This window comes from Pinus tabuliformis, chromosome J (genome assembly GCF_031772625.1).
Source record: "Pinus tabuliformis cultivar Carrire ecotype Pingquan chromosome J, CPIR1, whole genome shotgun sequence".
NCBI lineage: Eukaryota > Viridiplantae > Streptophyta > Pinopsida > Pinales > Pinaceae > Pinus > Pinus tabuliformis.
Genome location: NC_142295.1, coordinates 1355927359 through 1355949478, shown reverse-complemented (window position 1 = coordinate 1355949478; position 22120 = coordinate 1355927359).

Here is a 22120-nt window from a genome sequence, read left to right as displayed (position 1 = left end):
CTTGGGTCACTATGACCAAAATAGGAAAAATCTAGGCAAGAGAACCAGAGATAAAATGAAAAAAGTGTCTGGCTCCATCCTTGACTCAATTCCCCACCAAGACAACCACAACAAAACCGGTTTAACTAAAGATTGCTCAAATTGGAGCAATAATCAATGTTACCTTTTACATAAATACACCATGTAGATTGAAATCTTGCCTAAGAAATATCACATTGAAAGGTTAGCTGGAGCTTAGACCCTGTTGCTCCATTGAGATATTCCAAATTACCCTCCACCATTAGACATTCCTCACACAAATTCACTCTGTCATTCCCCTCATCAAACAAGCCCTGTCTTCCCTCGTTCATGACCAACACCTTTGCAATTTCTCGTAAGGGTGATTTCATGGCCTTAAAAATTCTTCATTCGTGCTCCACACGTATCATGTTATTCTGAATACCCATAGTAACATCTCATATCCACCATAGCCTGTAAATAAGCATTCACTCGTATATTGGATAGAAAACTCCCAAGGGGTTTGTTTCCAAACCCCTTGGCCCATTTACTACATGGCACAGTGGTAACCCCTCCCCTCCTCACTCTTGATAATCAACCCATCCAAGGAAATTATTAACTAATAGTTTAATTGAAACTTCAAATTTATTATGTTTCAATTTGGAAAGAAATTAATACATTATATAACATAAGAACACTAAAATTAAATATAAATAAACACAACTATAAATAAATTTCGTAAATTTATCCAATAATTAATTACTTAATTATTTCATATAAAACATGAATGTCATCCTCATAAATTATACATAAATATTCTTATATAACTTATTTTCAAATTAACATACTTCCCATGTCTTGGGTTTCAAACATCCTTTTTAAATCATGTATTTTCAAATAAAAAATTTCAAATTCAAATAACATAATAAGAAACTTAAAAAAACATAATGCACTTAAAAAAACACAAGCTCAAGAAACCAAATATACTTATATTATAATAAATAAACTTAAACATGTAAATGGTGCAAAAAAAAAACAAAACAAACATAAAAAAAAATTGAGATTAAATAGCTCACCAATAAATAAAACCCTCAATGTATTAGTTTCTATTCATATATTTTATACTTAAAAAATTTATGAAAATCTACTTTAAACCACAAAGCACTTAAGAATCCATCTCTAATTGCATTCTCTCTCTCTCTCTCTCTCTCTCTCTCTCTCTCTATATATATATATATATATATATATATATATATATATATAAATTTTGAATTACTTTTAATCCTGATATGATTTACTAAAAACTCTTCCTAAAATTCAAACCACATAGTGAAGCACATACATTTCTAAATCTATGAAGAGGGTTGGAATGCAACATCTCAGTGTGTCTCTTTTCAATCCTTTAATCTTGGTATCTTGCTTACACAAATTCTAGAACTCAACCATATATGAAACTTTTGATCCCTGTTGAATTTATATTCTTCAAACACAATTGACCAGGTAAAACAAATGCACATGCATATATCTTTGTCTTCATCTGAAAGAAATTTGTGTGTAAAATATATATAAATAAATGAAAATATAATAATGTGAACAATGAAATTTATAGCACGATAATAAGATAAACCACAAAACCAATGCACACTCAGGGATGTAACTACAAGTCGTTATAATTCATTTTTAATTAGTACCCATCAAGTTGTTATGTATAATGTGAAGTATGGTGAGAGGCGGTATGTATTTATTTCTATAAGCTAATATATATTGGAATTAATGGGTTGTTTTATATTAAACATCAAGATATATTTAATCGTTTTTTTAGTTTTCACTGTAGGTATGGATGGGACTATTGTAATCAATATGGCGATGTCATACATTAATACAATTGCTTGTTAGTTCTTACCAATGATTACCGATCACCGATAAAGAAAAGTTTTTGGAAGAAGATTGTTTCATCATCTTATTTGGCCTCTTCCCAAGGTGGGGAGGAAAAACCATAAGTTATAATTATTGGTTTTGTTTTGTTTGTTTGTTTGTTTGTTTTTTTTTTTGTTTTTTGTTTTTTTTTTCGCATTTTCAAACTCTAAAACTAATGTTGGCATTAGTCAAGAGAATTAAATACTTAAACATATTAACTTTAATTCATCCCTAATTTAGGGATAGAATCATTCCTACATGTTCATGCACCTGACCAGGGTGGGAAGGAAGGGAACTCCCGAGTGGGGAGAGAGGGAACTACTTTGACTCAGACCCGAAGGCTTTGGCAATGGCACTATCCTAACACCAGGGACATTGAAAGATCTTATCTTATCAGTCTGCCACCTATGATTATGATCTTATCAGTCCGTCACCTGTGAATGCAAACCTTGTTGCTTCGGTGTCTACTGTGTGGCCTATGGAATGGAAGCTAGCGAGAATGGGGGGGCATTGCTATCATCTACGTTGGTTGCGCTCTAGGCTCTAGCTACCTCTTTCTTTGTCTACTTCGTCTTGTACAGGGGTGGACGAGAGTCTAGGACTGCAAGAGATGCCACCTCAAATCCTATTGTGCTCTGTAGGTTCTGTTACTACTGATGGATCAACTGAAGCACCTGTGTCATCTACTTCATCAATGATAGAACCTTTAGAATAGTTTACTGAACCAACAAGATATGCCTTTACATCTAGAGCAACAACAGGTGGTTTGGGTGTTGGGCCTAGCCTATAGTGTTCACCTTACATACCTAGCTCACTTATTTGAAGTTAGTTAGATCAAGGCTTCCAAGTCTCAGCAGAGGTATCTCGGAAACTTTCCAAAACCAAAGAGCTTCAACATTCATTATATCTTCTCCTAAAAATATCAATATCTAACCTTTGTCCATTGATCTTCAAGATGGGAGCTTCTCTACTTACCTTTGTACTTGGGTTCAATCTTCAATCCTAGTCTCTAAGTCAGGGCTCTCTGCCTACATTCATCAGTAGAAAGTAGTGGTAGGTCTCGACCTCTGAAACCTTAACTAACATAACTTATGTTTGGTTGTTTTAGTGTGGGTATATCCTTATTGAACTGAGTGAAGTGATACGAGCTTCTAAGGGGCGGACCCACTCACTTGACTATAAGGAGGGAGAATCACGCTCATCATCTCTTCTAGTGCAAGATTGATACCTAAAATAGAGAGACGGAGCATAGCCCTTTTGAAAGCTAGTAGATTGGGTTGAATCAACAATTTACACATGATATTCCTCCAGTGCAGATGACATCTTGTAGCCGCACTAGATCCACTCAGGTTCTTGCAACACCCACTAAACTTCGTGTTAAGCCTACACTCATGCAGGAGAAACCATTGGCATCTAAATTCCAAGTGTTAGGGTCCCTCTATGGAACAATGTTAATGCTCAGGTTTATGGATTACATCATCCAGGATAGTCAGTTGTTCCTTGATCTCAAATTCTCAGGTTATGCTTAAACTAACCATGCTCTTTATGGTGCCGAGGTCGTGAACTCTAGGAAAGAAATGGACGAGGAGCCTTTACAAGTTTGGCATAATGACTTTGTTCTATGTGCCACATTTTGGCTAGAGTCACTCTATTAATGACCAATAGACAGATAAGCATAAACTATCGACCCAACCCAGTTGAAGTCCCTTCATTTGATCATCTTTTAGGTAGAGTGACTACAGCTAGGGTGCACGCACATAAAAGGGCAATATAAAACACTTGGCCACAAGTTGCAGGGTTTTGGAGACACATAAGAGGGCATAATAGAATGCATATTGCTTGCATTTCCTTCTGCTATTGTTGGTTCTGAAATAGGCTATGGCCCCGTGGTTAGGTAAACTCAATTATGCTTGGTTGTTGTGCTTTATACACTTGGCTATGCTTTGCTTCACTTCAATTGGTTTTTCTATACACTACGCTAGGCGGCTGTATATGTTGTGTGCTCTTTTAGGACTGTGGAGTTGCCAAGTAAGAACGACCTGGAGGATCTCCTTCTATCTGGGCTCTCTCATGGTATAAATGGTTCTCAGCGCCATCAAGTCTCTATCTCTACAATGAAAGAATTGTTCAATTCAGTGTTGCTCTCTACACTGGGTCTGTTGTAATAGATTCACTACCCTGGTTTTGGTTTTGGTTGTGCATGTGGTTTTTCATGCCTAATCTACGTTGCTCAGCTCCTAACTCCTAAACCTGATGAAGAGTCTGATCACGCCTAAATTCCAGAGGCATTTTCATGCATGCAAGCCCACTTGGCAGTTGGGAAGTTCATTTTATTTGTTTTTATTTTTATTTAACCTTATTTATTAGTTATTGTATTTAGTTATTTTATTTTTAATATATTAAATAAAATAAACACCAAGAGTGTTAATAATACTCTGAAGATTATTTTGCAGCCTATTCTTTATCTCCTTTGAATCCAAGTTCCTCTTTGTATCTCCTTTGAATCCAAGTTCATGTGTGTAATATTTGAAAATGAGAGTTGATATCTCCAGATGTTGTTCAATCTGCGAAAATGTTTCCCACTTCTCACAACAAAGGTGGGTGGTTGTCTTTGTCTAGTGTGCCTTACTAGATTATTTATGTGCCTCTATATTAACCAAAGTTAGTGCTTGAAATCAATAAAGGAGAGTTATGTTCATATAGAATGCATATAGGATGCTTGGCTCAGGCCAATAGCAGTCATAAGACAGCAAAAATATTGTTTTAGACTCAATTGCATCCAAGAGGTCGAATGTAGTTTAACCTCCACATGCAAGGTTTTCCTCAACAAAAGCAATAAAACTAGGAACAATATGTTGTAATCACAAAATATAAAAGCCACAACTGAAGGGTTGAATGACACAAAGCACTTTCTTTTAAATTCCCCAAGCGTTAAGATAGCATGACGCAACCTTGTTGGCAGTATTTTTAAATAGTTCAAACCATATTTTGTTTATGATACTTGATGGTTTGATACCTAGAACGAGCATGGAAATAAAACTATCCATTTTCTTGTTTGAGCATTTTTTATCATGGCAGACTTTACCCTTGTAGGTGTCGAGTGAATGCTATGTTGGGCTAGACAATGGATTACCCATTTTGTTTAAAATTCTTTTTTTAATGTATAGAGTTACATATGTGGGATAGTTTGCAGTAAGTGGAGCATGCTACATCCATCTTGGTTTTCCTCTATTATTGGCTTCTACAACTGTTGATATACCTTAGGTTCTTGAAGGGTTATATACTTATCTTATCTTGTTTGCATATCACGAAAGCTGTATACAGATGATGGCACTAGTTAAGCCCTCTTGTGAGTTGTTATAATTGGGAATTTTGTAACTTGCATGCATAGCCCAAGTTTTCAGTTGTGACCCATGGTATAAAACAAAGTATGGGGCCAAGTTGTTTGGCACATGATTAGTGTTCAAATTTTTTTTACATACTAATCAAGCCTATTGAGTTGGTAATTCTGTGATATAGTCAAGTTTGAGGGTTGTATTCAAATTTGGTTGGCCAATGATGACGACTTTCATGAAAGAAAGTACCAAAAATAACTTGAGTCTTGTGTTTAATTTCTTACCAGGCCATACTGCTACCTTGCCATACTTATATATCCATCCCTATGTGACACCAATACCCTTACTACTTGACCTTAGGTTTTACATGTTTTGCATGTAAACATGATTGAAGGATAAGATTATGATATGGTTACAGTTGTTGGATTAGATATTTTGCATCTCGATGTTTTTATTTATTTTTGATGGTTAGTAGGGTATGTTGGCTTTACTAGGGATTTCTTTTCAAGGGACTGTTGTTATTTTATTTTATTTTATTTTTTTTTTTTTTATTTTTTATTTTTTTTTTTTTTCAGTTTTGCAATGTTTACTGGTTTCTTTTTCTTTGCATAACTATAATGTGGAGTATGGTAGCTTATGAGAATCGTATGTCTAGTTTAGTGTCTAATCTTAAAATATTTATAGCATGTATGTTCATGACTCGTGCACTATTTTGAGTAGTGGTTATTGGCATGCAAGTAGCCCCATCTTGGTCTAGTTTTTAAATATATGACCAATTCATCAAGGTTTTTGTTGGAATCATGGATTACTAGATATTATGAGGCTGGAGATAAGGGTAATCAAAATAGGAAACAAGGGATATCAGAGAGACAATGTAAAGAAAATATTGACGTCATGTTAAAGAAAAATGGACCTTTTTTTCAAAAATCCTCATTTCACATGTGGTTATTGTCATTGTATAAAGAATTAATTTGATTTTATCCAATAATTTATGTTCACTGTTTCTATTTTGAAAAAAAATTATGGCTTCTAGTCTCATCGTTTCTGTTCACTTCTTTTATTTCTAGAGTCTAGATTGATGTTTACGATTTATGTTCATATTGGGGTGTTTTCCCTTGCATGCATATTCTAGACTATGATTTTAATTTTGAAAATTGTCACCTTTAAATTTCGTGTCTTGCTAATTTGGCATTGATCATTGAATGAACAGGGTGAAACCTAGGACAAGCTAGAATTTTTAAAGATTCAAATACATATCCATGTCTATGAAACTGCATGATTGTTGGTTATAGAAGGTAGTGTTAAGATTTACTGAAAGTGAAATGGTGCTGAATCTATATTTGGAAGGTTCATAATAATAATTTTGAGGCTTGTGGAATGGCCTTCACAGCTCACTGTGGGCACTTAATCATGGTGTTCACGATTGAGTAGTGTGCAAAGGATCATTGGAAATCCTCTTGAACAAGCGGAAGGTCAATGAATCAGAAGGAGAAATGGGAGTATGTTGTTGTTGTTGCTCGAGGGAAGATGGTTATAATGAGTAAACCACAAGGTGCATTTGTGATCATTGTTTTTGTTCATCATGCATTGGTTGTTGCTGTGGCAGGGTATGGTTCGACTCACTTAATTCATTCCTTCTCTTCTGAAAATTGTAATAGAACCTTATTCTCTTGCATTAGGACATTTTTTTTTTACTTTCATCAGCCGGTTGTTTGATGTGCATTAATAGAATGTTCAGTTTACTGACATTCTATCTAAGAAGTTGCTGAATGAAGCCCTTAGATAAAATTATCCCAAGACTTTGAATTTCTATGGATTTCTTGTTTAAGGTGTTAATGAAGTATTCATTAATTCACGCTTCCGGTTTTGATTGATAATCCTGATTGCTATTTATTTGGGATACTCAAGTACTCTTGAAGAAGTCATGAACTACTTGACTTCTATATCACTTTTTAGTGACAAAAAATTCTAGCATTTTCAGTTCTATGTCATCAAAGAATAATACATAAAAACACTAGATACTTGTACATATGTAAAAGTCAAGGGATGCTCGTAAAATTAGGAAAAAGAACAACTACCATGAACAACAAACAACCTAGAAATAGCATAAAGTATCTAAAGCTTACCAGATTTGGCTACTAGTTGATAATTACTATTTTCTTTTTAGAGGGCTTTTGAAACTTGTGAGATTTGTTAAACATTTTGGGATTTTCAAACCATAAATATAAATTATGAATAATGTTCTAATTATCAGGAAAATGAAGCATATAAGAATGGTCATGTTATGGTCCTGTGCATATTATAATGAAGGCCAATCAGTCTCAAAGGAAATTACTATGAATGGATTAAAACTACGGAATGGAAGTTTCTTGCTGGCTCAATTGTAAACACACAATGCATTCAAGTACAATGAATAATTCTTTATGAATATAGTTCGTGTTGTCTATTTCTATGGTATTCACTACACTGTCTTGACTATTTATTAGGGAGAAAATTAGGAATCTTGAGCTTATTTCTATTATGATTTCTTTGTGCTGAATTTTATGGCAGATCTTGATTGAGTTTCATTGTATGGTCTGTGCTATCTAAATTAGCATTGTCTTTTTTTCAGATGTATAGTTAGTATAAGGTAGTATTTTAATATGGAATATTTCTTGATAGTCTTTCTAGAACAAATGTATTCGATAGTTTGTTGTCTCCCAAACACACAAAATGAGTATTGTTTAAAAATTTATTCCGTTAAAACATGTTTCCAATCTTATCGTCAAGTGGTTTTGAACTTGAACAATTTTTTTAATATTTTACCTATATGTATCATGTTGGAAAAATAAGTACAGTATCATAGTCAGTTGAAATCTCAATGGAGTGTCCCAAATAGGTGTATGCGACCATCTAAAATAAGATTTCTGCATCTATTTAAATGATGGTCAGCATATTAAAACCCACACTTAGGGAATCCAAAAACAATCAAGAGTGAGCATAAATTTAGAAGAGGATTTTTAGTTGTTGAGATTAGATTTCAGAGACCTTAATGATTACGGAATCAAATTGTAAGTATTGAAAGAAATACACTTTAAGGGAAATGATTTCAAAGTAAATGCATATAAACATGGTACTAAGAAAGAAACTAATTCAACACAACCATGAGATTTAGAGAGCTAGAATGAAGCATAACTATATTAAATGAGACATTACCTAGAAGATTGTTGGCATTATGATGGGTGGTGTGTGATTGGCTACCATTAAACTTCTTGCTTGCAGTGGAGGTGGTAGTCAAGATCCTATGGATGTTTCAATAATGAACTATCTAATCCGTGCAATGGTTCTAAGATCTGCAAATAAGAAAACTCATCTCCTTCAACTCAATTTACCTTTAACGCTGAGAAAAGGGGAAAAAAGCTCCAAAATGGAAAAGGTTGTTCATTCAAAGAGGATGTGACCTTTTTTTCCTTCTAGATATCTTTCTTCAATGCTTTTCCTCAAGGTCAACCTACTCTTTCTATTTCGACTGTTGGTTGAACGATTTTAACTGTTGTTTGCCTTTAAGGCTTTATCTAGCGGCTGATTATTTCGCATTTTCAGTTGACCTATTCTTTCCATTCTAGACATCACATTATGTTACCCAAGGAAGTAGGTTTAATGTTGTCTATAACACAACAATATTTTTAGTTGACCTGTTCTTTCCATTCTAGACATCACATTATCTTGCCAAGGAAGTAGGTCTAATGTTGTCTGCACCACAACAAAGATGAATCCTCATCAATAATCAAAACTTTCCAAAACAAAGAAAGGTAGGAAAATTTTATGGGTGAAAAAAATCGTGGAGGTTTGATAAGGTGACTTTGGCCATTTATAGATCTATATATACTATAACCCCCTTACTATTTAGGTTGGTCAGAAAGCACAACTAGTTTGAAACCTTAATATGAAAATTGACCCATTGAACTCATGTTTCATTCAAACTAATACCTTTCTTCAACTCCTTTGATTGTGAGCATGGAGAAACAATTCTCAACTCAATCTCGAGTATTTGACATGTACATTGCAAGGTCATTTGGTATTGTATTTACTGTTATATAGGACTGATAAAAAAAAATTTGTTTCAATGTTGATTTGGACCTCTACATTTCCTTCTTGCAATAGAGTCAAATAGTATTGATACGCTGGAAAGGGAAAAACATGTGAAGGCTTATGGTGTTTCTTGCCAAAAAATTTGTTCCTATCATGTGGTTGATTCTTATAGCCCACTATCTGAATGCAAGAGTTGAAATGAAGTGTTACCAGTTGTGGGCATGATTACTTCTATATCAACCATTTTAATCCTCCAAAATGTTTGACAAGCACATGATGTTCTAGTTCATTTCTTTTGATATCTCAAACTTTGACACTTGAAAAATGATTTTGGGTGAGTAAAAAAATCCCTTGTCCATCTCTTTTCAAGGGAAAAACTGGCTGCTAGCTCCATATTGCATCCCAAATGAGATATTAGAGATCATGACCCCTCTCCACCTCTCATAACCATTATCCACCATCTCATAGCCATTAACAAGCTTTCTAATAAGGAAACAATTTAATGACTCATATATGTGTCATAGCCTACTTCTACAACTTATCACATTGTTCCATGCTTTGTTGATCCCCATGATTTGTTGACACACAAAGCAGGAATAATAAAACATAACCCATTCTATTAATTCAGAGGCTTCTTTGATTACACAGTTCCTCTGATTACTTGGTCTTTATCCTTTTATCAAAATATTACATACAATAATATTTCCAAACAGTAATATTACATACCTTATTCTAAGCCAACAACTCCCATTTTGTCTCTTTGGTGGCTCCTCCCTATATATATTTTGTTGTCTTCTGAATCTTACATCATATTGGCACTTGGATTGTTGTAGATTTTTATTTGTTGTTTGCTTTTACATGAAACTCTGGTATTGGTTACCCTTGTAGTGCTCTCATAATTTTATTTCATGTTGCAGGGAAGAATCTATATATAATTTTACAAATTTTTTGCTAATGATGCACTCATCTCAGTCTATTGATTAAATGAGGAAAATTTATTTCAATTCAAAAAAGAGTTTCCATTTATTGCTACAATAATATTGAAACACAATAGATCTTTATGACTCTGTTCACTCCACATTCTTTCAATTGTCAAAAAATTTAGATCTGCACTATACGAGAACAAGGTAATACTGATTTCAACATATGCATCATTGCCAAGAAGGGACCGTAGGGCTTGTGCATTCAATGTCAAAATTTTTGTTTTTTTTTGTGGAACTTCTGAAAGTTGGTAGTAAAACCCAGTTGCGCCTGTAGTTCAGGAGATCATCGTATTTTTATTTCTTTTGTGATATTATTAAAAATACAGAAGTGGGTTGGCACTGGGTAGTAGATTTTTTTATTTATTATGAAGTAAAATTTTGTGAATATCTTGTCTTAGATGTACTGGATTTATGTGTCATGGTTTATGTGGGTTTTCCTTAGTGGATAGATAAATGTGGTTGTAAGTTCAATCCATACAGACCCTTTTTCCCACACGTCCATGTTGGATCCCCACTATCTTGAATCATGAATGTGTTCATAAAGTTCAATCCTCTCTTCACTCGGCATTCCTGAACAATGCAGACCCATAATGCCAAGTGAAAACTCTTGAAATGGTTTGAATTTCTTATGCTTGTTTTAAATTTGAACGTATTATACAATTTGCGGGGATTGTTAGCTATATACAATTCTCTAAACGAAGGTTGCACCTGTACCTAAAGAGATCATCATATTGTATTTTTTTGTGATATTATTAAAAATACAAAAGTGGGTTGGCACTGAGAAATACATTTTATTATTATTATGAATTAAAATTCCGTGAATATCTTTTCTTAGATGCATTGGATTTATGTGTCATGGTTTTATTGGATTTTCCTTAGTGGATAGAGAAATGTGGTTGTAAGTGCAATCCTTGAAAACCCTTTTTCTCGCATGTCCATTTTGGATCCCCACTATCTTGAATCATGAATGTGTTCATAAAGTTCAATCCTCTGTTCACTCAACATTCCTGAACAATGCAAACCCACAATGCCAAGTGCATACTCTTGAAATGGTTTGAATTTCTTATGCTTGTTTTAAATTTGAACTTATTATACACTTTGCAATGACTGTTAGCTATATACAATTCTATGAAGGAAGAAGGAAGGGGGGATTTTGAGATGGCATACAATGCTTCATATTACCCTCCATGGAAATTTTGTATGACTTGCATAGGCAAACCAAAAATTTCCTCCATGTCACACGTGTACTTTGTGTTATGTGATCTACACAGTTTGTTTTACATTGTTCCCAGCTACCATATGCTCATTCTTTGAGACTGCATTCTAGTTTAATTATCACTACAACTGCCTTTCTCAAAGTGTCTGATACTTCTACTACTAGAATACCCATCGCAATGGCTAGTGATACCTTATGCTCGTTCTTTGAGACTGCCTTCTAGTTTAATTATGACGACAACTACCTTGGTCCGAGGGTCTGATGCTTCTACTGCTAAAATACCCATCGTAATGGCTAGTGATGCTTGTCAAATTATCTTTCAATTGCTTTGAATCAATGATGCTTTAATAAGGGTTGCAGGTCAACTACTTGCCCACTTAAGGCAGTGACTTATTGCACCGTAACCCCTCTTGTTAATTTTCACTTTCAAATGTTAAATTGGCCCTGGGATTAATAGTAACCTTTAAATGCATGGCCGCCACTTTGTCACCTAGTGATAACTCAATTCGACAGTTTTGATAGTTTTAAGGATGGACTGTCACAAACCTAATTGAAAAAAAATCATTCCATGATTTCTTAGGATTAACTTTGACTATAGTTTAAAGTTAATTATTTCATTTATGGTATGATGTTAGTTGTATTTGGTTGGAAAGAAGTTTATAAATAGGTTTATTAGTCTCCATTGTAATCTGTCAAAAGTTGCACAAGTTTGGGCTTCCTGGCCAGCATAAGGGGCTTAGGGCCCATGGTTTAGCAAGGCTCCTAGTAGGCTTAGCCATAGTTTTGTCTAAGGACTAATGGAATTCTATTGGGCTTGGTTTTTTTGGAGTTGGGGTTTTTTCATGGTATTTCTTGGTGTTCTTTATGGAGTTGGGGTTTTGAGTAAGGATGAACTGTCACAATCATAATGGAAAAAAATTGATTCCATTCTTTGTGAGAATTAACTTTGACAGTGTACAGTTAATGGTTTCATCCATAGTATTATGTTAGTTGTATTTGGTTGGAAATACGCATATAAATAGGTTTATTAGTCTCCATTGTGATGTGCCAAGGGTTGAGAAGTTTGGACTCCCTAACTAATGTAAGGGGCCAAGGGTTGAGCAAGGCTCCCTCGCAGGGTTGGCCAGGATCTTGGCCAGGGACTAATAGAATTATCTTGGGCTTAGTTTTTCCCTAGAGGTTGGGGTTTTCCATAGTATTTCTTGATGTTTTTTATATGCATGATGTCTTCTATTTGTGTTTTTTATTATCGTTATTTTATTTCCTTTTAATTCATTACAATAGTATAATAGCTAAGCATGGAGTGGGCGAGGTGCTGGCTATGGCCAAGATGAAGAGAGAGAGAGAAAAAGAGCACAATACAAACTAAGGTGGATAGGGTTTGCATGCAATGAAATCACCTGAGTGAATGATTCGAGGATGGAGGCATTTGAGACCAAGAAATATGAAAGTGGCACCAATAGAGGGCACTATATGTTGCATTGTCTGAACACTATGTTGTTATAACCTACGTGTTGAAGCAGATTGAAATACTAATCGGTCATGCTGGCTTCAGAAACCTGGGGGTGGGCAACATAACTGTGATTGAAGCTCAGAAAAGGAGCTAATGCAACCAAAAGTGTGATATGTGACATATTTTAATCCATGATGTCCACAAGATTTCTTATTAAGGGACTTTCAATAATGCATTATGGTCTGATTGGAGGATAAGAGGCTGAGAGCTCGGGACGAAGTGATGGCCAAGCCTAGTGGCTAAGAAATGGCGTCAATAGAAGTTTTAATAAGTCAATAGTTGTGACAAGGTTATTTGGGGGATACATTTGATATAATGATTAGGATACAATTGTGGGAAAAGAACAACTCAAGAAGTAGCATAGGCGAGAAGTTAGAGAGCTAGAGCGAAAGTGACAGAGAGAGTGGATTCCCATTTTAGGCACGAAGGAAAAAGTTCGTGAAGTGGTCAAAGATCGAGCAGAGACCAAGAAATTGTTGTGTCCAAATGTAATTCTAGTCTAAGATGTGACTTTGGCGGCATCGTGGGCCTAGAAGCACGAGGATGCAAACACGACTCTATGATAACAACGAGTTATGGGAGGCTGGATGAATTGCAGAAGGTAAATTGTGGCATGAGTGACATGATCTATCCATAAGATCTAATCAAAAAAAAAAAATGACGAAAGATGTAAATGTGAATTAATTAATTGATGAATTATGTATGGGAAGAGAATTTTTAAGAGAACCGGTGGTTATATCAGTCGGTAACCCATGTAATATGGTAGATGGGTGGTTTATTTTTATATGGATCTCAATGTCAAATGTGTGGTCATGGAGAAAAGAAAAGAAAGATCTAAGAAGCAATAAATCATGAAAATTTTTATGGAAAAAAGCTTATATTAAAATGTAAGAAACCTGGGGAATCTTAATGTTCTCTAATATGTAAATTTTAAGATGTTTAACTATATTTTTGTAAAAATATTTTATATTTATTGATTTCATATTATATCTATAAAATTTTGATGATCATAATTTTATCCTATAAAATTTGGGTGAATAAATTTTAGAAAAAATTGAAATTGATAATTTTGTTGGGACAAAAATGGAAAATTAGCCTATTTTAATCCCTAAAATTCTCCCTACAAAAAAACCAAGAAAGATATTAATTATAATGGAGATTATGTAATTGGGCATATTGTTGTAAGACTTGGTAGGAATGCGAACCTAAGAGTCTAGAATGATAGGGGGCATGTGGGAGTCAAGTTTAAAGGGGTGATTGTTAGGATTAATCTTGACTTGGGACTAGGTGGTTTCAGGCACATGGTTTCTTGGCGCATGGTATTATGTCAGTTGTACTTTGTTGAAAATAAACCTATATATAGGCTTATTAGTCTCCATTGTAATGTGCCAAGGGTTGAGAAAGTTTGGGCTCCTTGCCTGTATAAGGGGTTGAAGGTTGACTAATAATCAAAAGTGTTTTAGTGTATCTCGATATTGGATTTATCGATGTTCATAATCTCTTTAATGTATATGGTTGTGTTAGATATTTTAGAGTTTGAATTTATATTATTATTGCGTTTGAAAAGAAAATCTTCTAACTATTTTATATTTAAATTTATATTATTTCTTATTAGAATTAATTATGTTATCAATATATATATGTATTTTAATTTATATTAAGAACTTTGTTATACATATATATATAATTAATTTTATAATAATAATATTTTTTTGTAAGTCAAGAGAGAAACCTTATATTACTATATAACCGTAGAGTACATCATAAGCAGTTGGTTTTCTAGATTGGAAACGAGACCAATTGCAGTAAAATACAGTCTTAACCAAACACTTAACCAGACATGCCATAAGGTTTTTTTTGTCTATGGCATCTCCTATACATATCTACAAAATTTACTTTACTACTACTCCTCCTTACCCATTTACATCTTGAAGGTGGTCTGCCTATAAGTATGCCAATTTGTTCTACACCTACTAACCTACCTATCAACATTTTATGATGATTTGGCCTACTCAGCCATTCGAAAAAATATAACAAAAAAAGACAGATGCATGAAATTTAACCAGAGGCATTATTGTTTGCTTCCGCTACACTTGACCTAGATGCAAGTGAAATATTTGTTGCTGGAGCTGGTGCTGCAGCTGCCCTTGCTCCCTATGTCATTGGTTACTTGTCACTTGCTATAGTTACCTCCGTGACCTGACATTTCATAGATCTAGCCAGTTCTCCGAGTTCCTACCCCAATGTGATATCCAGGTTATGGATATATTTGAAGTGGATGGAGAACATCTTGTTCATGTCTCCAATTCTATCATCTTGAAAACGTTCTATATTCGTTACCCTTTCGAGTGATTCCTAAAAAACCCGTAACCTCTACTACATTGCCTTCAACTAAAGTTGGTGTTCCATTTTTTGCCTAGTACTATCCTCCATCACCTCCGCCTCCAGCTTCCCCATTAGGTTCTCAACATGCCACACCATCTCCAATGTTTTTATATAATCCGTTTGTTGCGTTCAGGATTTCCGAGTATCTATAATCCATATGACTTATTCTTCAATTTTTCTATCTAGGATGCTCTTGCATAAGAGCCTCACCTCATTCTCCCAAATTTCAACGATTTCTTTTCCTTTCTTTGGGACCATTGCACGATAGTTTAGGGCAGCCTTACTCACCTCATACTCCATTCTAGACCTCTTACTAGTCGTGGAGCTATGATCATTCATTCGCGACATTCCCCTCGGCCTGCCACTAACATTTCATCCCTTGGTCATTACTATCTCTAACTCTATAGTTATCAGAGGAACATAAACTCTCTTGCTACAACACCACCTTTTATCTTCTACCCTATGCACCTTTCATCCTTCCCATATAAAGGAAACATCCAAAACAAATCATGCCACCCCATCCTTTGTGCACCTTTCCCATCTATTTTCGACAACTTCCACTTACCGATGATATTACACTACATTTGTGTGAGGATGGGGCCATATTCCTCCCCATTTGCCTCTAAAAATGGTTTATGCAGGCTCATTATTGCCATAGTCCTATTCCAGTACAACGCCTCGCTCAGCGTCTTACTTCTAAACTCCTTTAAACATCCTTTCCAATTAATGTGGCCTCCCGATGAATGATTAATTGAAACTGAGTTCCTCTCCTTCCCATCCTCGACCGTCCTTTCCTTTGTATCGTGACAACATGTATCACCTTGCTAATTCCTAACATTCACTAGTTATCGAACCATGATAATTATTAAACATTCATATCACGAGGTGGGTCTCTTCCCTGATCCTGTCACACTCCTTGTCTGTTGCTCCTCCCTTCTGGCATGGATTGGTCTCACTCTACCCGTGATCGATAGTGTTCCTTTAGATGTCCATCCAACATGTCCTCCTAGGCCACCTCGGTTATCAACCTAACACTCTTGACCCCTTCTTTTTCCACTCTCTCCACCAACGCATTAGCTGAGGGTCATACTTAGGAAAGCTCCATCGTTTCCAACTCCTTCAGGTGGCTCTGTATCCTTTGGATAATCTGGGCGAGGCGCTAATTATTCATGACTTTGTTCATGTGAGAGCCACATTGCAGTCGATGTGTTTCTTGAATAGCTAATGCAGAATCCCCTTGCACTATTACATTCACCATTCATTCTCTTCGTAATGATTCCAGCCCCTGCTCCAAGGCTTGAAACTCTATAGCATTATTCGTGGCCTAACTCATATTGATGAAATATAACCTTTGAATTTTACCTGTCCAATTCCAAATGATTCCTCGAGCTCTAGCCTTACCTAAGTTTCCCTTAGACACTCCATCGAAGTTCAATTTCAAGAAACTCTCTGAGGGAGCTTGTAATAAAAGATTGTAATTAAAAAAAATGAAATTTTAATTTGGAAAATTTTAGTAAAAAATACATATTATATATATATATATATATATATATATATATTTTTTTTTTTTTAATTTTATTTTAAAATAATTATAATTATATATATATATATATATATATATATATATATATATATATAATTGGTCTTTATTTTTATCTTTTTAACTATAAAATATATATAATAGATATATTTTGAATAGTTATTATAACTATAATTAAATATAATAATTATATAAAATTTATTGATATTAACTTTATTAAAATTTATAAATTTTAGTAAAAGATATTTAGTTTTCATTTTTTAATAAGTAAAAGCAATTGTTATATATCCATAAATACCATTTTTTGATGTTTTAAACTTAATAACATCAATGAATATATATGAAAGACTGTTGATTTGATTGTTTTATGGAAAACTATTAATTCCATTCTTTTATGTTTGTGTTTTTAATGGTACAAGTTTTTCTGTCTTTTTAATAATAAAATTGTACATGATATTTGAATGCAACCACATTATCAAGAAATCTTTACGGCATAAATTTCAAGGGCTCCTTCCCGATCGAAGGGTCCCTTGCGATTGCCCACATGTTGACTATTATTTGAGCGTGCCTTGGTATCACGAATCTTGCAATCTCACAACGGTTATTGTTGGAACTACTACACACCTACATGCAAACTCTTAGTTAGAGCATGGGACTACATGAAAGATTCCTTTTGCATTATTTACTCCTTGATTTGCTCCTTCTTTAACTCCACAACTGGTTAGTTCTTCTGCATGATTTACTCCTTGATTTGCTCCTTCTTTCACTCGGCAACTGGCTAGTTATCTCCGGAACTCGTTGTAGGTGTTGAGTCTTCTCATTGGTCATTACTATGGTGCACTACCTTGGGATCTTCACCCAATAATGCTATATCATGAGCATTGTAACCTATTTTTTAATTAATTATTCTTTTCTTCTTTCGATTTTCTTTTAGTGTTTTTGCTCTGCAAAGCTGTGTGTTCAACCTTTACTAGCTAGATTCATCTGTGCAGGTTTTCTAACACATTTACATGGTATCAGAGCCCACAAGTTGCTAGATAAAAGGCACACCAGTACTTTATTTTTCAGGTATTACAACTTGGAGATCGAAGATCGACAAAGAAATGGAGTTTACCAAAGCATCGATCTTAACACCATACAACTATCATGAATGGAAGGACCAAATGGCTCGATACCTTCGTCATAAAGGGTTGTATAGGCTTACCATGGCTACAGAAGTGGAACCCAATTCAGCCATAGAGAAATCCAAGTACATCAACCGTATGGATGAGGGCCACAGATCCATATGCATGTGCATCTCTCCAGAGTTGCAGTTTCATCTATCTGCCTGCAATACTCCCAATGAGATTTGGCAAAAGGTTGAAGATCTCTACTGGAAACAGGATGAGATAAAAGGACATCTGCTTGAAGTGGAGCTGCTGTCATTGTATCCATGGAACTATGAAAAAATTCAAGACTTCTTCACCAAATATAATGATCTATTGCTGCAACTCAAGGGTTGTGGAATTGATAAATCCAAGGAGGAGAGTCGCCAAGTTCTCTCTATTATGTCAAAGCTCAGACCGGAATACTTCGTCTTTGTGTCTACATTTCATTCAATAAGTCTTGCAACAGGGAAATCCTACACTATGCCTTCTCTCAAAGAATTTATGGAGTCCCTTATTTTTGAGCAAGATAAACTCATTGGCATGGGGAAAATCAAATCTCCAAAAGCGCATACACTTGTTGTGCATGATGGCAGCTACAATAAAAATCATAGATCTGATTCAAATTAGAAAAATCAGCAGCAAAAAGACAAGGGAAAAGTGAATTCCCATCCAAAGAAGGAAGTGTACACCAAGCCCTTCAATGACTCCTTCAGCTCGAGAAATGAGAAAGGGAAGAAAGGAAATAGATGCACCTATTGTCAAAGAGGATTCCATCTAGAATGCTTTTGCATGAAGAAACAAATTGACCAAATAGCAGAAATTCTTCAAAATCACAACCTTGGGGACCACATCCCTTAGGGCCAAGAAGAAAACTGAGGATCCGCCACACGGGAAGGGTAACAATTTTTATGCTTTAGTTGCAATTAATTCTTCCCCTGATGCATGGATTATAGATTCTGGTGCATCACATCATATGGCTGCTGCAAAGGAAGTCTATTCCTCTTTGGATGGATGCAAAGGACCTCCCATCCTCATGGGAGATGACTCACCTGTTGATGTCACCGGAAAATGGGAGATGACTCACCTGTTGAGGTCACCGGAAAAGGTAGAGTGGAACTTTTACACGAAAGCTTTGAAGATGTGCTTCATGTTCCAAAACTTTCGGTAAACCTGCTTTCGGTTTATCAGATCACTCATTCCAGCACCGAAAAGAGAGTGGAATTCACTCCAAATGCAGTGAACATATATGACTTACATAGTAGCTCCAAAATTGCAACTGGTGAGGTAAACAATGGAGCCAGACTATATACATTTTCTGAATTTATTGAATCTGAATCCTCCTTATTGCTTACACATGCTGATGATAGTAGTAGGCTTTGGCACAAGAGGTTTGGTCACATAAATTACAGGTATATGCAGTAGCTAAGTAAGCATGAGATGGTGGAAGGCTTGCCAAATATCAGTTTCTCGAAAGGAGTTTGTGAAGGGTGTGTCCTTGGCAAACATCCCAGAGAAAAGTTTGACACTGGCAAGACTCACAGAGCATCCTCTCGTCTAGATCTGATCCATAGTGATCTCATGGGGCATTTTCCTCATCCTTCCATCAAAAAAGCAAGGTATGTGCTTACATTTATTGATGATTTCTCATGGTATACTTGGGTGTATCTTCTCAGGAACAAATCTGAAGTTTTTGCGCACTTTCAAGATTTTAAAGCACTAGTTGAGACACAGTCAGAGAGAAAGATCAAAGCCCTCCATACAGACAATGGGGGGGAATATGTTAACACAACACCTCGGAACCTTTATCTTCAGTCCGGCATACAGTTGCAGTACACAGTTCCATACACTCCACAGCAGAACAGAGTTGCTGAGAGAAAGAACCAATCTCTCAAAGAGATGGCTTCTTGCATGTTGCATGCTAAGTCACTGCGTCATAAAATATGGTCTGAATCACTTAATTGTGCTAACTACATCGAGAACAGATCTCCTCATAGGTCTATCAAGGATCAGACCCCCTTTGAGGCTTGGAGAGGCACTAAACCAGAGGTCACTCACTTCCATTTTCTCGGCTCCCGAGCATGGGCCAGGATCCCCTCTGAAAAGAGGAAAGCTCTTGATCCACAGAGCATTGAGTGCATCTTTGTTGGATAGCCTGATGATGTGAAGGGATACCAACTCTTGATTCCCTCTACGGACAAGCTCATCATTGAGCAAAGTGTCAAATTTGAGGAAATTCTCTCGCATGCACCTCAATCGTCGCATGCAGACACCTTTTATCTACCTCATGTCCGAGATGATGACTCAGTACACTCAGATGCAGATACAGAGCATGCAGATGCCGAGGTAGAGCATACATAAGTGAAGATAGAGTCTTCATATACAAATCTAGTGCATGCAAATGAAGATCCACATCCATGTTGAGATCGGGCTTCCAGCAGTGAATCATATTCCCCTATCATAAATCAGAGAACAAGGAGCTTACGTGAGATATATGCACAAGACCACCCGGCTGCTAGAAATGGTCTTGTGGGGGATAATTTTGATCTACAGAGGACTAGCTCAGTGTTTATTGAGCCTCCTCTTGTCCTCACTGCCACTGAACCATCGCCATCTTGGCATTGTCATTGAGTTCAGTCTTCTGATCCACAGTTATGCTGAGGCTGCTGGGAATCCATCTAGGGAGTCCACCATGGAGGAGGAGTATAACTCCCTCCTCAAGAACTAGTCTTCGGATCTGGTCCCCCTTCCTTCAGGACGGAAACTTGTCCAATGCAAATGGGTCTACAGGACCAAGAGTGCTACAGATGGGCAAATCACCAGACAGAAAGCAAGGCTAGCCGCCAAAGGCTTCCAAAAAGTGCATGGCATTGATTATGACGAGACCTTTGCTCCAGTAGCAAAGATGGATTCCATACGCCTTACACTTTCCATTGCGGCTGCCCAGGGGTGGGAAGTACATTAGATGGATGTGAAGAATGCCTTTCTTCACAGAGACCTATCTGAGGAGATCTCCATGGAGCAGCTACATGGTTTCATTCAGGATTCATCTTTGGTCTGGAGATTGAAGAAATATCTCTAAAAGGCGGGTGCGCAATAAGGAAGATCCTTATATAGCGTATATCAAAAATTTCCCTCCTAATATGAAGAGGTTCAGGTCTAAGAGCGTCGTCGGAAGAGCGTCGTATCCAAATAAGAAGTAGGTATAAAAAAGTAGAAATAGGGCCCTTAAGCAGGCCCCAAGACCTTGGTATGCGAAGATGGATTCTTTTCTCTTATCAAAAAACTTTGAAAGATGTAAGTCTAATCCGAATGTTTACATGCTCAGGACACATGATTCTCTTCTTATCTTAGTTTTGTGTGTGGATGATCTCCTAATCACTGGCAGCTGGGCTTCAGCCATTGCTATAGTCAAGAGGGCCTTGCATGATAGGTTCTTGATGATGGACATGGGTCCATTACACTTCTTTCTTGGTCTTGAGATCACTCAGGATGCCACAGGCATCAAACTCTCTCAGGCTAAGTATGCACGAGATCTCCTCAAGAGATTTCGCATGACTGACTGCAAGCCAACACCGACTCCTTTTCTGTCTGGGGTCCACCTTGAGGATGCAGGTGACACTCCATTAGTTGACAACACTCTCTACCAACAGCTAGTGGGGAGCATATTGTACCTCACCCACTCCAGACCAGACCTCTCATATGCAGTGGGGGCAGTTTCCAGATATATGCAGGAGCCGCATGAGCTACACTGGAATGCTGCCAAGTGCATCCTCCGATATGTGCAGGGCACCATCACCTTCGGGATTCACTATGCAGCAGGCACTGCATTGAATCTCCTTGTCTTCACAGATTTTGATTGGGCGAAAGACAACATTGATCGCAAGTCCACCTCCGGATATTCACTCAATCTAGGATCTAGCCCTATCTGTTGGTCGAGTAAGAAGTAGGTTGCTATTGCTCTCTCTTCAGTTGAGGCCGAGTACAGAGAAGTAGTCAACATCACCGTTCAGGCTCT